This window comes from Meriones unguiculatus, assembly GCF_030254825.1.
Source record: "Meriones unguiculatus strain TT.TT164.6M chromosome Y unlocalized genomic scaffold, Bangor_MerUng_6.1 ChrY_unordered_Scaffold_23, whole genome shotgun sequence".
Lineage (NCBI taxonomy): Eukaryota > Metazoa > Chordata > Mammalia > Rodentia > Muridae > Meriones > Meriones unguiculatus.
In genome coordinates this window covers 22834472-22850859 of record NW_026843709.1, presented here as the reverse complement: position 1 = coordinate 22850859, position 16388 = coordinate 22834472, and the positions used below count along the sequence as shown (strand labels likewise).

General features: G+C 35.5%; 1 non-coding gene across 1 annotated transcript; it reads left to right on the top strand.

Annotated features, from left to right (window-relative positions):
* Window positions 1-14258: 14258 nt before the first annotated feature.
* LOC132651706 (U6 spliceosomal RNA) lies at window positions 14259-14365 on the top strand. Its single transcript, XR_009589289.1, has one exon. It is a non-coding gene; the product is annotated as a U6 spliceosomal RNA (small nuclear RNA).
* Window positions 14366-16388: the final 2023 nt, after the last annotated feature.

The window sequence follows — 16388 nt, the reverse complement described above, 5'->3', positions numbered from 1 at the left end:
GGTATCCCCTCTGCTGTCCCCTCCCTCTTCTCCTTCTGGTCACACACACATTCTTCTACCCCTATGTAATTTCTAAAATTCCCCTAATAGTTGAGGTCTTCCTCCCCCTTCTGACTCTAGCTTATCAGGAGGTCTCATCAATGCTAGCTGCATCATCTTCATTTGCAGCCTGATTTGCAGGGCATTGTTCCTCTTGTGTCCTCAATTACCTCTACTTACAACACTTTGCTGCCTCCTCTCCTGCAAGATTCCCAGAGCTCTGAGGGGAGAAAGAATTTCATAGGAAAATCCCATTTAGAGCTGGGTGTTTTAAGGGTTCTCTCTGCATAATATTGGACAGTGGATCTCTGCAAGGAATCCCATATGAAGCAGAAGGAACCATCTCTGTGGATGTAGGAACATGGCTCTGATCTATCAGTTGAGGGCAGAGAGCAACATATTTCATTAACAACAGCCTGTGTGCTTTAAAATTTTGGTAGGATGCCCTGTCCCAACAATCCAATTCATTGCCACCCAATTCACCTAGTGGAAGATTGGTTTGGTCAGGATAGATGGCCTATTGGAACTTTATCCCCCACTATTAGGAGACCTTCTAATAAGTGAATACATGCCATGTTTTTCTTTCTGCAGTATAGGTACTTCAGACAGGATATTTCCTGGTTGCTATCATTTGTCTGAAAGTATCATGATGTTATTTTCTTAACTGAATAATACCCATTATAGAAAATGTTTCACATTTTCCCCAAAGGAGATTGTAAGCCCTGTTCTGTAGAAATACAAAGTTGCTGGGACTTTAATCATTGTATTAAATGACAAACTACAGGGTATATATGTTATTTTTTAGCCTAGAAGTCCCTCCATCTTCTTCTGCTTCTGGTGATTTGAATTGCAATGTCCACTTGAAGCTCATCTATTTAATTTTTTAGTCCCCAGTGAGGAAATGTCTGGGAAGGGATAGGAATTATGGTCTTGTTAGATAATATAATTCCTATTGGAGGTATAATATAGGAGGTTGTGCTTTGAGTTTGATATGACAATGAAAGAGGCCAGAGAGAATGCAGTCTCTGTCTCTTGATCTCTGTCACTTTACATCTTTTTTTTTTCTCTTGGTCTTGGTCCATTCATGAATATTACTCTCTAGCTTTCTCTTTCTCTCTCTGTCTTACTCTCTCTGCCTGGATGTTGCCGATCAGTATGAAAAGCTCTCAGTTCTGCTGAAGTACTACAAGATGACTGCTTGCTGACTTGATAGCCTGGATGGTCTCTGTAAATAATATAAGCAAGTTAATCAGGGAGCATTTTCACAGTAAGTAATTCACTGACTGAGCACTTATCTTTGCATTTAACAATTAATAATGGAATCTGTGATAATGTGAAGCTCACATTTCAAGGAAACTTGACTCTATTAATGACCACTTGAAATAAATATGTGACACTTTTCCTGAAATAAAAGTCCTGGACACAGGAACTGACATCTGGAGCTTGTGTGCTTTCAGCTGCCCAGTTTGAGGCATGTAGGGCTGCTGAGCCTTTCTCTCAAGAAGGCTGTCTACTTGCTCCTTTAAATAACTGGCTCTTGAAATTCTTACTGGCTCTCACCTGTTTCATGACATGATTCACTCTCTTAGCCAATCAACACCTGAGAGAATCTTGAGTTTTCCATGTAGATGATTAAACAAACTTTCCTCAGTGTATTTTATCTCTGATCAGGGACACATGTGACTTTTTCTTGTGTGTCTCAACAAGCCTTTATCTCATCCCTTTATCCAGTTCCCACACATTTATTCCAGTTTACCTCTGTGATAATGTCAGGTAGGAAATGAAACTTTAATGAGCATTATTATACAACTTTCTATGTAGGGAAGCTTCAAAGTGATTTGGTATTAAGAAGAATGTACGGAATGAAAAACTGGTCTCCTACTGTGGTCTTAATTCTGAAATTTTCTAAGTTGTGACTTTGAACTCAGCAGTTACTGGTATACTCACTAAATGTACTTTCAGCTTCTTATTGATTAAATAGGCTTGCAGGGACTAGAGTTCCCTGGGGTATAGATTCTTTAAGAGCAGGGAATGAGAAGGAAACCATGAAATTCCTGGGACTCATTTGGAAGAAACAGAGAAAGATCTGGAAATGTGAAAGGAGAACTGAGGGGCAATGAGCTATTTGACAGCTAATGATGTTCCACACTAGTGTTGCCAAACCTCTATGAGCAGGGTTACCTTCACTGATATAGATGGATTGGTAGCTGTGTTCTACTCAGTGTTTAGTGAGCAATCCTCCTGTTCCTGGGTTTACACTCCAGCGTCTTCCTCCTCCTTCTATCTGCCCTAGCTCATCAGATATCATCAAGGCTAGGTGTATCAACTTCCTCTGTTGGCTGATTCTCAGGAATTGTTCACCTTGGGTTCTCAATTCCTCCTAATTAAGACACTCTCATTCCCTCCTCTCCTAGAGGATTCCCAGAGCTCTGACGGGAGGGAGAATTTCATAGGAAAATCCCATTTAGAGATTTGTGTTTTAAGGTTCTCTGTACATAATATCGGACTGTGGGTCTCTGTATGCAATCCAATTATTGCAGAAGGAAACAACTCTGTGGATACAAGAACATGGCACTGATCGATCAGTTGAGGGCAGAGAGCAACATATTTTAATAACAACAGCCTTGGTTGCTTGACAATTTCCATAGGATTCCCTGGCCCCACAACTCAAATAACTGCCATCCAATCTCCCTAGTGGAAGAGTGGTTTATTCAGAATAGATAGCCTATTGAAACTCAATCCCCCACTATTAGAAGAACACCTAATAAGTGAATGCATACCTATTTGTCTTTCTGCACTTTAGTTACTTCACACAGGATGATTACTCTTGGTTCCATCCATTTGCCTGAAATTATCATGATGTCATTTTCTTAGCTGACTAATACTCCTCTATGAAAATATTCCATGTTTTCACCAAAGGAAATTGTCCGTCCTGTTCTTTAGTCATTGGCAATTGCTGGGACTTTAATCATTATATTGAATGACAAAGTTTCAGGATAACAATGTTCTTTTAGCCTAGATATCCCTCCATCATCTTCTACTTGCTGGTGATTTGAATTGCAATGTCCCCTCCAAGCACATCTATTTAAATGTGGAGTCTCCAGTAAGGAAATGTCTGGTTAGGCTTAGAAGGTATGGCCTTGTTAGATAATATAATTACTTTTGTTTTAATAATTTCTTTCTCGGCCATTTGGTCTTTTTATACAGGAGGCCTACTGATTTTTTTGAGATAATTTTGTATCTAGCCACTTTGCTGAAAGTGTTTATCAGCTGAAGGAATTCTGTGGTAGAATTTTTGGGGTCACTCAGGTAAAATATTATATAATCTGCAGATAGTGATACTTTGAATTCTTTCTTTCCAAGTTGTTTCCCCTTGATCTCCTTTTTTTTTTTTTTTTTTTTTTTTTTTTTTTTGTTATTGCTCTAGGACTTCCAGAACTATGTTAAAGAGATATGGAGAGATTGGGCAGCCTTACCTTGTTCCTGATTTCAGTGGTATTCCTTAAAGTTTCTCTCTGTTTTGTATGATGTTGGCTATAGGCTTGCTGTATATTGCCTTTACTATATATAGATATGTGCCTTGTATCGCTGATCTCTCCAATACTTTAAACATGAATAAAGGTTGGATTTCATCATATGATTTTTCTGCATCTAAGGAGATTATCATCTGTTTTTTTTACTTTAATTTTTTTTAATATGGTGGATCAAATTGATGGATTTCCATATTTTGAATCACCCCTGTATACCTGGTAAACAGCCTACTTGGTTATAGTGTATGATATCTTTGAAGTGTTCTTGTATTTGGTAAAAAATATAAAGTACCCTGGTATGACTGTAACCAGGCAAGTCAAAGACTTGTATGAAAAAAAAAATCAAGTCTCTGAAGAAAGAATTTGAAGATATCAGAAGATGGAAAGATTTCTCATGCTCATGGCTTGACAGGATTAACATTGTAAAAATGGCCATCTTACAAAAAACAATTTACACATTCAATGAAATTCCCATAAAAGTACCAGAAGAAGTCTTTACAGACATTGAAAGTACCTTTATGTGGAAAAAACAAGAAAGCCAGAATTGTTATAACAACTCTCTACAATAAAAAGATCTTCTAGAGGTATCTCCATCCCTGATCTCAAGTTGTATTTTAGAGCAACATAATAAAAACTGCATGGTCCTGGCATTGAAACAGAATGGTGTGTCAATGGAACTTAATAGAAGACCCAGATATAAACACACAATTATGAACACCTGCACAAAGATGCCAAACAATACAATGGGAAAAAAAGATAACATCTTCAAAAATGGTGCTGATCTTCCTGGATGTGTAGATATAAGAAAATGTAAATAGATCCATACTTATCACCCTGCACAAAACTAAAGTCCAAGTGCATCAAAGACCTCAACAAAAATCCAGACACATTAAATCTGTTAGAATAAAAAGTGGGGAAGAACCTTGAACTCATTGGAACAGGAGACAATTTCCTGAACAGAACACCAACAGCACAGACTCTAAGAGCAACAATTGGTAAATGGGACTTCATGAAACTGAAAAGCTGCTGTAAAGCAAAGGACATTGTCATCAAAACAAAATGAATGCTTGCAGATTGGATAAGAATCTTCACCAAGCCTCTATGTGAGAGAAGGATAATAACAAGTACGTATAAAGAAATAAAGAAGCTGAAAAACAACAAATCAAGTAATCCAAGACATGAACTGATTGGCCTTCTCTTTAATTACCTCCCATTCAGGGGGAAGCAGCATTACCAGGCTACAGAAGAGGACAAGGCATCTACTGCTGATGCGACCTAATTGACTAGGATCAGAAGGAAGGAAAAGGGTTCCTACCCTATCAGTGTACTTGGGGATGGGCCTGCATGCAGAGGGTAGAGGAAGGAAGGGATTGGGATGGGAGGAGGGAGAGAACCATGGAGGGATACAAACTGAGTAAAGAAAAATAAAATAAAATAAAATAAAATAAAATAAAATAAAATAAAATGGGAAACAGAGCTTAACAGAGAATTCTTGATAGAGAAATATTGAATGGGAGAGAAACATTAAATGAAATGCTCAACATCATTAGACATCAGGAAAATGCAAATCAAAATGACCCTGAGATTTCACCTTACACCCGTCAGAATGGCCAACATCAAAACTCAAGTGACAACACATGCTGGAGAGGTTGTGGAGAAGGTGAACCCTACTACATTGCTAGTGGGAATGTAAACTTGTACAACCACTCTGGAAATCAACCTGGCTCTTTATCAGACAACAAGGTATAGCACTTTGTCAAGATCCAGTTATACCACTCTTAGGCATATAGAAAGAAGAGGCTCAAGTACACAATAAGGACTTTTGCACAACCATGTTTGTAGCAGACAGAACCTGGAAACAATTCAGATGCCTCCCAACTGAAAAATGGATACAGAAATTGTGGTACATCTATATATTTTCTCAGCAATCAATTCACACATATTACTCAGCAATAAAAAACAAGGAAATTATGAAATTGGCAGGTAAATGTTATTATGACATCACAATGGTATTATGATCTCAAAATCATATTATGACCTCAAAATTCACAATGCTATTATGATGTCACAATGGTATTATGGCGAGACAATGATATTATATCATCATAATACTATGATGACATCTTAAAAGTATTATTGCATCAAAAATGCTTATGACATCAAAATTCATCATGACATCCCAATGCTATTAAGACATGATTGTTGTATAACATCACAATGGAATTATAACATCTTCATTGGAATTTTGATTTTGCAATTGTATTATGACATCACAATTCTATGATGACTTCACAATGCTATTATGGCATTACAATGGTGTTATGTCATCACAATAGTGTTAAAACATACAATGCTATTATAAAATTACAGTGTTATCATGCTTTCATAATGCTATCATGACATCACAATGTTATCTGGATATCACAATGCTATTATGAACGGGCAATTGTATGACATCTCAATACTATTATGACAGCACAATGCTATTATGTCAGCCCAATGGCATTATGAATTCACAATGCTATCATGACATTACAATGCTATTATGATGTGATATCACAATGCTATTATGATATCACAATGCTATTATGATATCACAATGCTATGATGATATCATAATGCCCTCATATAGTAATATGTCATTACAATGCTATGTTGATATCAGTGTGCTATTATGACATCACAGTTGTATGATGACATTATAATGCTATGATGACATCACAATCACATTATGATCTAAATAGGCTAGTATGATATAATGTTATTATGACCTAAAAAATAGCATTATGACATAATTATTTTATTCTGACAATTCAATGGTATTACTGATAACGACTGACAGTACTATTATGATATCATAATGGTGTTATGAGTTCAAAATGCAATTACAATGCTATTATGATTTCAAAATGCTATTATAATATCTCAATGCTTAGTACAGGACAATGATATGAAATCACAGTGCTATTATGAATTCACAAATGAATTATGATATTACAATGTTATGACATCCCAATGGTATTATGATTTCACAATGTTGTTTTGATAACATAATGCTATTATAACATCAGAATGCTATGATGACTTCAAAATGCTATTATGCTATCATAATGGTGTTAGGACATCAAAATTCTATTCTGACATTTCAATGATATTATGACATTACAATTGCATTTTGACATCGAAATTCATCATGATATCCCAATGCTATTATGAAATAAACATGGTTTCATGACATTACAATGCTACAATGACATCACAATGTTATTATGACTTACAACCAGATGACTTCACAATGGTAATAGGACATCACAATACTATGATAACATCACAATACTATGATAACATCACATTGGGTGTATGACCTCAATATGCTGCTGTGATATCACAATGCTATGTTGACAGTATAATGCTCTTATGTCATCACAATGCTATAATGACATCACAATGCTATTATGCTACCATAATGGTGTCATGATTTTACAATAACTATGCTATTATGACATTACAATATTATGATGACATCAAAATGGTATTATGACATTACAATCATGCAAAGACCTAAATAGGCTAGTACAACTTCACAATGGCATTATGATATCACAATGGTATTATGATATCATAAAATGTTATGATAAAATAAAAAATGTAAAATGCATTATTACATCACAATGGTCTTATAACATCACAAATCTAGCATGACTTCAAAAAGGTATTATATCATCACAATGGTATTACAATGACATTAAAATGGTATTAAATATCAATGCTATTTGGATATCACAATGTTATTATAACCTCAAAATGGTATTATGACATCACATGCTATAACAACATCACATTTGTGTTTTGACTTCACAATGCTATTACAACTTCACAATGCTCTTATGACATCAATAAGTCATTATGATATCACAATGGTATTATGACAACAAAATTCATTATTACAATCCAATGTTATTATGATAGCACAATGCTTTTAGGATTATTGTGGTATGACATCACAATGGAGTGTTGATATCACAATGGAATTATGAAATTACAATGCTATGATCACATCACAGTGCTATGATGACATCAGGATGCTACTATGATATCACAATAGTATAAGGATAGCACAATGAGATGAGGACTTGAAAATGATATTATGATATCACAATGGCATCATGACATCAAGATTCATCATTATGATATCACAATCCTATTATGACATGATTGTAGTATAATATCAGAAAGGAATTTTGACATCACCATGCTATGTATGACATCACAATGCTATGTATGACATTACAATGTTACGATGATGCCACAATGCTATGATGACATTACAATGCCATTATGATATCACAATGGCATTATGACATCAAAATTCATCATGATATCACATTGCTATTATGAAATCACAATGGTATTACAACATGATTGTGGTTTGACATCACAATGTAAATTTGACATCAAAATTCTATTATGACTTCACAACCATATGACTTCACAAGGAAATTATGACATCATAATGATATGATGACATACCAAAGGTATTATAACATCATAGTGGCCTCATAATATCAAAATTTATTATGATATCCTAATGCTATTCTGACATCACAATGCTATTACGGCATGATTGTGGTATGCCTCACAATGAAAATTTGACATCATAATGACATTATGGCATCAGAATTCTATTACTACGACACAATGTTATTACTACATCTCCATGATATAAAAGCACAATGCTATTACGACATCACAAAAGTATTTGTCATAACACTGCTATTATTATATCACAATGTTATTACATCCCAGTGGTATTATGATTTCACAATATGTTTATGACATCACAATGCTATTATGATATCACAATTCTATTATGTCATCACAATCCTATTATTACTTCAAAAATAAATTATGTCAGGACAATGGTGTGACATCTAAATACTTTTATGACATCAGATAATATGACATCACAATTCTATTATGACATAATGCTATTATATCTGAATGCTATTATGACAATACAATGATATGAAATAAAATGCTATTTAAAACATCACAAAGTATTATGACATCACAATACTATTATAACATCACAATGTTATGGGAATCCAGTGGTTTAGGGACATCACAATTCTATTATGACATAACAATGCTTGATGACATCACAGCACTCATACAACATGATTGTGTTATATATCACACTGGACTTATGACATTACAATGCTATTATGATTTCACAACAGTATGACTTTCCAATGATATTAAGACATCTCAATGGTACTATGACTTTTCAGTGGTCCCATGAATTCACAATACTCTTATGATATCTCAATGCTATTACCACATCACAACGATAGGAAATCACAATACTATTATGACATTACAAAGGTATTTTGACATCACAATGCTATTATGACATTATAATATGTCATAATATATATATGACATCTCAATGATATTATGATTTCACAGTGTTAATATGACAACACAATGCTATTATGACTATGCAATGATACTTAGACATGAACGTTTTATGATGTCACAATGAAATTTTGAAATTAAATAGCTATTATGACTTTACAACAGTAAGACTTCACAATGATGTTAGGACATCCGTTGCTATGATAACATCACAATACTTTATGACATCACAATGGCATCATGACTTGAAAATTCATGGTGACATCCTAATGCTATTATGATATCACAATGGTTATGTGTTGATTGTCTGAGAGGGAGAATGATGCAATGAATCAGGTGAAAGCCAGTAAGAGTTTCAGGAGCCAGTTATTTAAATGGCCATGTGGACAGCCTGCTTTATTGAAAGGCTGAGCAGCCCTACATGCCTCAATCTGGGCAGCTGAAAGCACACAACACAGAGAAGACAGTTCCTGTATCCAACACTCTTAGTTCAGTTAATCTGTCACATATTTCTTTCAAGTAGTCATCGCTAAAGTCTGGTGTCCTTGACATGTGACTTTCATATTATCACAAATTACAATATTATTTATTAAATGCACAGGTATATTCTCAGTCAGTGAATTACACACTGGGAAAATGCTCTCTGACTAAGACAAATTTTTGAACAAAAGCATTTAATTGTGACCTTGCTAATATTTTTACAGAGACTATCCAGAATGTCACATCAGGAAGCAGAAAATTGTTGTAGTCCTTCAGTAGATCTAAGAATTTTTCATACTGGACATACTGAAGCAGGCAGAGAGAGGGAGACTGAGTGAGACAGAGAAAGAAAGAGCTGGAGAGACAGATTCAGAAATACAGAGACCAAACCTACAGAAACAAAGATATAATGTGACAGAGACAGAGAGACAGAGAACCATTCTGTCTGGTCACATTCATTGGAATATCAATCTCAAAGCACACCCTTCTACAATATAACTCCATTAGGAATTATATTATCTAATAAGGCCATATCTCCTCACACTTCCCAGACATTTCCTCAATGAGGACTGGACATGTAAATTGATGAGCTTTAAGGAAAAATTGCAATTCAAATCAACAGGAAGTAGGAGAAGATGGAGGGACTTCTAGGCTAAAAGAATATAGTTATCCTGATAGTTTGTCATTTCATACAATGATTAAAGTCCCAGCAAATTTCAAGTTCTAAAGAACAGGACTGACAATCTCCTTTGGGGAAAATATGGAATATTTACATAGTGGACTATTTGCTAAGAAAATGACATAATGATATTTTCAGGCAAATATATAGAACCAGGAAAAAATATTCCTGGGTAAAGTACCTAAAATTCAGAAAGACAAATATGGTATGTATTCACTTTTTAGAAGGTCATCTAATTAGTGGGGAATATAGTTCCAATAGGCCATCTAATTTTGATCAAACCAGTCTTCTACTGGGGGATTCAGTGGCAGTGAATTGTGCTGTTTGGCCAAGGCATCATACAAAAATTTTCAAGCCACCCAGACTATTGTTATTAAAATATCCTGCTCTCTACCTTGAACTGATTGATCATTGCCATGTTATTGGATCCACAAGGATACTTCCTTCTGCATCAAATGTGTTTTCATACAGAGACCCGCATTCTGACATTATGCAGAGAGAGACCTTACAATACTAAGCTCTAAATGGGATTTCCCTCTGAAATTATCCATCCCCTCAGTTCTCTGATAAGCCTGTAGGAGAGGAGCCAGGAAGACTGTCATAAGTAGAGGGAAATGAGGACAAAAGAAGAACAATACTCTGAAAATCAGTCCTCAGAGGAAAACAATGCACAGAGCTTTGATGAGACCTGAAATTCTGGAGTCAGAGGACCTTGCCTATCAGGGAACTAAAAAAAGGGCATAGGGATAAAGGGATGGGGTGGGTGGCATGGAAGGAGAAGAGGAAGGATGTAGCAGAGGGGATAGAAAGTGAACCAATCCTAATAAATAAATACGTAAGAAAGAGTGTGATCAAAGTGATAAAGTATCTTGCTCATTTGGGAGTTAGGGCTTCTTCTTGGGATGATGCCAGTGTGCAGCAGCAATGATGAACCCAGTTTTCTTTAAGGTACTTGGCCCTAAGACTATGATCTTATTCCAATGAGTATATGAACAACAATTACTTCAACTGATGTATTTAAAAAAAAAATGTGTGACACATAGCTAGGAATTTGAACTTGGAAGCAATGGAAGGGGAGTGTAATATATGTAATATGAAATTCCCACATGATCAATAAAAATAATATGTTGAAAAGTTTTACCATGACTTTTAATATGGATTCCACTAAAGGAGGGCTGGATTTGACTTTGTTCTTTCCAGGAACTCATTATGTAATAGAGAATCCTTGCCATGTAATAGTGGTTATCCAGCTATGTCAGACCCTATGAGCTCAGGTGGCATCTCTGAACAAGCAGTACTTGGCATTAACACTACCTTTAGAAGGTATTCTGGAGGATCACAGCATGTAATACAGCTACCCTAGGATTATAAGTAAGGAAAGTCCTCACCTATCAATGGACTTCAAGACAGGCATGCAAGGTGAAAGGGGAAAGAAGGTGGGATGGGAAGGGGAGAAAGAAGGAGTTTATGGGGAGATAACAAGTGAATAAATTGTAATTAATAGAAATTTTAAAAATACTAAAATATATATAATTCCTTTTGGATTTATGTTATAGGAGGTTGTGCTTGGAGATTGATGTATGAATAAAAATAACCAGACAGAATGCTGTCTCTGTCTCTTAGCCTCTGTCACTTTATATCTTTGTTTCTTTCAGTCTCAGTCTCTCTATTTCTGTATCTGTCTAGCTCATTCTATCTTTGTCTCTCACTCTCTCCTTCTCTCTGCCTGCTGCTTGTGGTTCAGTATGAAAATCTCTTAGTTTTGCAGAAGGACTACAATAAGATGTATGATTTCTGACGCAATATCCTTGATGGTCTCTTTGAACATATAAGCAAAGATCCAATTATACTCTTTTTGTTCAAAAAATTGCCTTGCTCAGGGAGCATTTTTACAGTAAGTAATTCACTGACTGGACATATCTATGCATTTAGTAAAGAGTAATGGAATCTGTGATGATATGAAAGTCACATGTTAAAGACACGTGACTCTGTTAATGATCACTTAAAAGAAATATATGACAAGTGGATGCTGGAACTGACATCTCTGGTTTGTGGGTATTCAGCTGCCAAGATTGAAGCATGCAGGGCTACTCAGCCTTTCTCTCAAGTTTCTTGTGCACTTGGCCCTTTTAATAAATGGCTTCTGAAACTCTTACTGGCTTTCACCTGGTTCTTGACATCATTCTCCCTCTTAATGAATGAGCACCTAAGAGAATCCTGAGGTTTCCATGGAGAGGAGTAAACAAACTTTACTGAGTGTGCAGTTTCTCTGATCCTGTGCACAAGTGACTTTTTCTTTTGAAACCCAGCAAGCCTTTATCTCATCCCTTTATCCACATCACACACTTTTACTCCTGTTTACCTTTTTGACAATGTCATATAGGAAATGAAACTTTAATGTTTATTGAAATGGACAGCTTCCTAAATAGGGAAGCTTCAATGTGATGTGGAATTAAAGAGCTATATAGAGTGACAATATGGTTCTCTACTGTGGTCTTGGATCAAAAATTCCTAGGTTGTGACTTTGAACTGAGCAGTTACTCCCATACTCACTAAATGTACCTTCACAGTCTTATGGATACAAGACATTGGCAGGGTCTAGGGTACCGTGTGGTATTGAGTCTTTAAGAGTAGGGAAAAGAGATGCAAATCAGACAATTCCTGAGAGTGGTTTGGCTGAAACAGAGATAGATCAGTGTATGGAAAAAAGATAATAGAGGGGCAATAAAGTATTTGATAGTTGGTTCTGTTACACACTAGTATTGCCAACCCTCTATGGGCAGGGTTGCCTTGGTTGACCAAGATGGATGGCAGATATGTCCTACTTAGTGGTCAGGGAAGAATCCGCCTCATCCTAGGGTTTAAAGGTTATACCTGGGCCTTCCAGAGAGAGGAATTTGTATCATTGTAAAACTTGTCAATATATTATTTTTATTGATTATCTGGGAATTTCATATTACATATATTACACTCCTTTTTCCATTGCTCCCAAGTTCAAATTCCTACCTATGTGTCACACTATTTTTTTAAATACTTAAATTAAAGTAAGTGTTGTTCATATACACATAGGAACATGATCAGAGTCTCAGTGCCAAATCCCTTAAACAAATCTGAGTTCATCATTGCTGCACATTGGCACAATTTCATGAAGAAACCCTCAGTCCTTAAGAGCTTTATAATTTATCACCTTGATCACACTTTTTCTTATGTGTTTATTCATTAAGATTGTTTCAATTTGTATCCCCTCTGCTACCACTTCCCTCTACTCTTTCCAATCACACACCCTCTCCTTCCTCTATATTTATGCTCATTTTTACTTTCCTGATAGACAAGGTCCTCCCTTTCTATATGACCCTAATTTATCAGGTCTCATCAAGGCTCTCTGCATCATCTTCATCTGAGGCCTGATTCTCAGGGCATTGAACTCCTTTAGTCCTCAATTCCCTCTACTTATGACACTCTTCCTGCCTCCCCTCCTGCAGGCTTATCAGAGAACTAAGGGGAGGGAGAACTTCATAGGGAAATCACATTTAGAGCTTAGCCTTGTAAGGTGGGATAAGAAGGAACGGGGGCTTCAGAGGGGAGGTAAAAGTGAATAAAGTGTAATTAATAAAATTTAAATTAAAAATATTAAAAATATAATTCCTTTTGGATTTATATTATAGGATATTGTACTTTGAGGTTGATATGCCAAAGAAAGTTACCAGAGAGAATGGAGTCTCTGTCTCTAGGTCTCTGTCACTTTACATCTTTGTTTCTATTGTCTCCATCTCTCTATTTCTGAATCTGTCTCTCTAGCTCTCTCTCTGTCGCTTTCAGTCTCCATTTCTCTTCCTGCTGCTTGTGAATCTCTCAGTTTTGGGAAGGACTAAAACAAGATGACTGCTTGCTGACATGACATCATGGATGGTCTCTGTAAAAAATAAGCAATGTCCCAATTAAATTCTTTTTGTTCAAAGATTTGTCTAGGTCAGGGAGCATTTTCACAGAAAATAAATCACCAACAGAGAACATATCTGTGCATTTAATAATTAATTATGGAATCTGTGATAGTGTGAAACTCAAGTCACAGACATGTGATTTTATTAATGACCACTTCAAAGAAATATGTAGTGCTCTCTTCAGGAGCACATATAATAAAATTGTAAAAATAGAGAGAATATTAGCAAGGCCCATACACAAGGATGAGATCCAAATTCGTGAAGCATTCCTTTTTTTTTTTAGAAATTAAGGAAAACACAAATAGAGGAATTTGTGGAAAGAAAGAACTTAGGGAAGAAAACAGGAACTACAGAGCTAAGCATAAGGAATAGGCTACAAGAGATGGAAGAAAGAATCTCAGGTGTGGATGATACAATGGAAGAAATCGATGTATTTGTCAAAGAAAATGTTAAATCTAAAAAAATTCCTGACAAAGACCATGCAAAAAATTCAAGACAACATAAAAAGACAAAACCTAAAAATAATAGGAATAGAGAAAAAAGAAGATTCCCTCCTCCAAGGCCCAGAAAATATTTTCAACAAAATCAATGAAAAAATATTCCCTAACTTAAAGTAGAGGTCAATAAGAATACAAGAGGTATACAGAACACTCAATATGTTAGTCCAGAAAAGAAAATCTTCCTGCCACATAATAATCAAAACAGTAAATAAAAATACTAAAACCTGCAAGGGAAAAAGCCTAAATAACATATAATATTAAATCCATTAGAATCACACTTGACTTTTCAACAGAAACTATGAAAGCTAGAAGGCATGGATGAATATCATGTAGGCCCTAAGAGAACACAGATGTCAGCGCAGGTTAGTATACCAAACAATACTCTTAGTCCTCACAGACGGAGAAAACAAAATATTCAATGACAAAAACAAATTTCCACAATACTTGCACAAAAATCCAGTGTTACAGAAGACACTAGAAGGAAAAATACAACCCAAGAAAACCAACTAATTTCAAGAAAAGACAGAACATAATTAACCTCATTATAGTAAAAAAAAAAAAAAAAAAAAAAAAAAAAAAAAAAAAAAAAAAAAGCAACCAAGCACACAAACTTACTACCACAACCAAAATAAAAATCACTGGTCATTAGTCTCTCTCAATATCAATGGACTCAATTCTCCAATAAAAAGAAACAGGATAACAGAATGGATACATAAAGAAGACCTAGCAATCAGTTGCATACAAGAAACACACCTAAGTCACAAAGTCAGACATTACTGGAGGGTAAAGGGCTGGAAGACAGCTTTCCAAGCAAATGGACCCTAGAAGCAAGCAGGAGTAGCCATTCTAACATCTAATAAAATAAATAGGCAAGAACACTTCATACTCAGCAAGGGAAAATTTCTCCAGGAAGACATCACAATCCTCAACATCTATGCCCCAAATACAAGGACAGCCACATATGTAAAAGAAACATTAATAAAACTTAAGCTGCACATTAATAGTAGAACACTTAAGCACCCCACTCTCAACAAAGGACAGGTCAACAAAGCAGAAATTAAACAAAAAAACAATATCTCTAACAGAGGTCATGAAGCAAATTGACCTGACAGATATTTAAGGAACTTTACACCCAAACACAAAAGAATTTACCTTCTTCTCAGTACTTCATGGAACCTTCTCCAAAATAGACCATATGGTTGTTCACAAAGTGAGCCTCAACAGATACAAGAAGATACTTCCTTGTATATTATCTGACCACCATTGAATAAAGTTGGAACTCAACATCAACAAAAATAGCAAAAAGCCTACATACACATGGAAACTGAACAATTTGATACCAAATGACAGCTGGATCAGGGAAGAAATAAAGAAATTAAAGTTTTTGTAGAATTCCATGAAAATAAAGGCACAACATACCCAAACTTACTGACACAATAAAAGCAGTGCTAAGAGGAAAGTTCATAGTCTTAAGTGCCTTCAAGAAGAAATTTGAGACAGTGCATTCAAGCAACTTAATGGCTCACTTAAAACCCTAGAAAAAGATGAAGAAGACACATCAAAGAGGAGTACACAGCTGGAAATAATCAAACTCAGGGCTGAAGTCAATCAATTAGAAACAAATAAAACAATTCAAAGAATCAATGAAACAAAGAGCTGGTTCTTTGAGAAAATCAACAAGATAAACCAAAAGGCAGAGAGACACCATCCAAATGAGCAAAATTAGAAATGAAAGGGGGATATAACTACAGACACTGAGGAAATCCAAACAATCATTAGAACTTATTTCAAAAGCCTACAT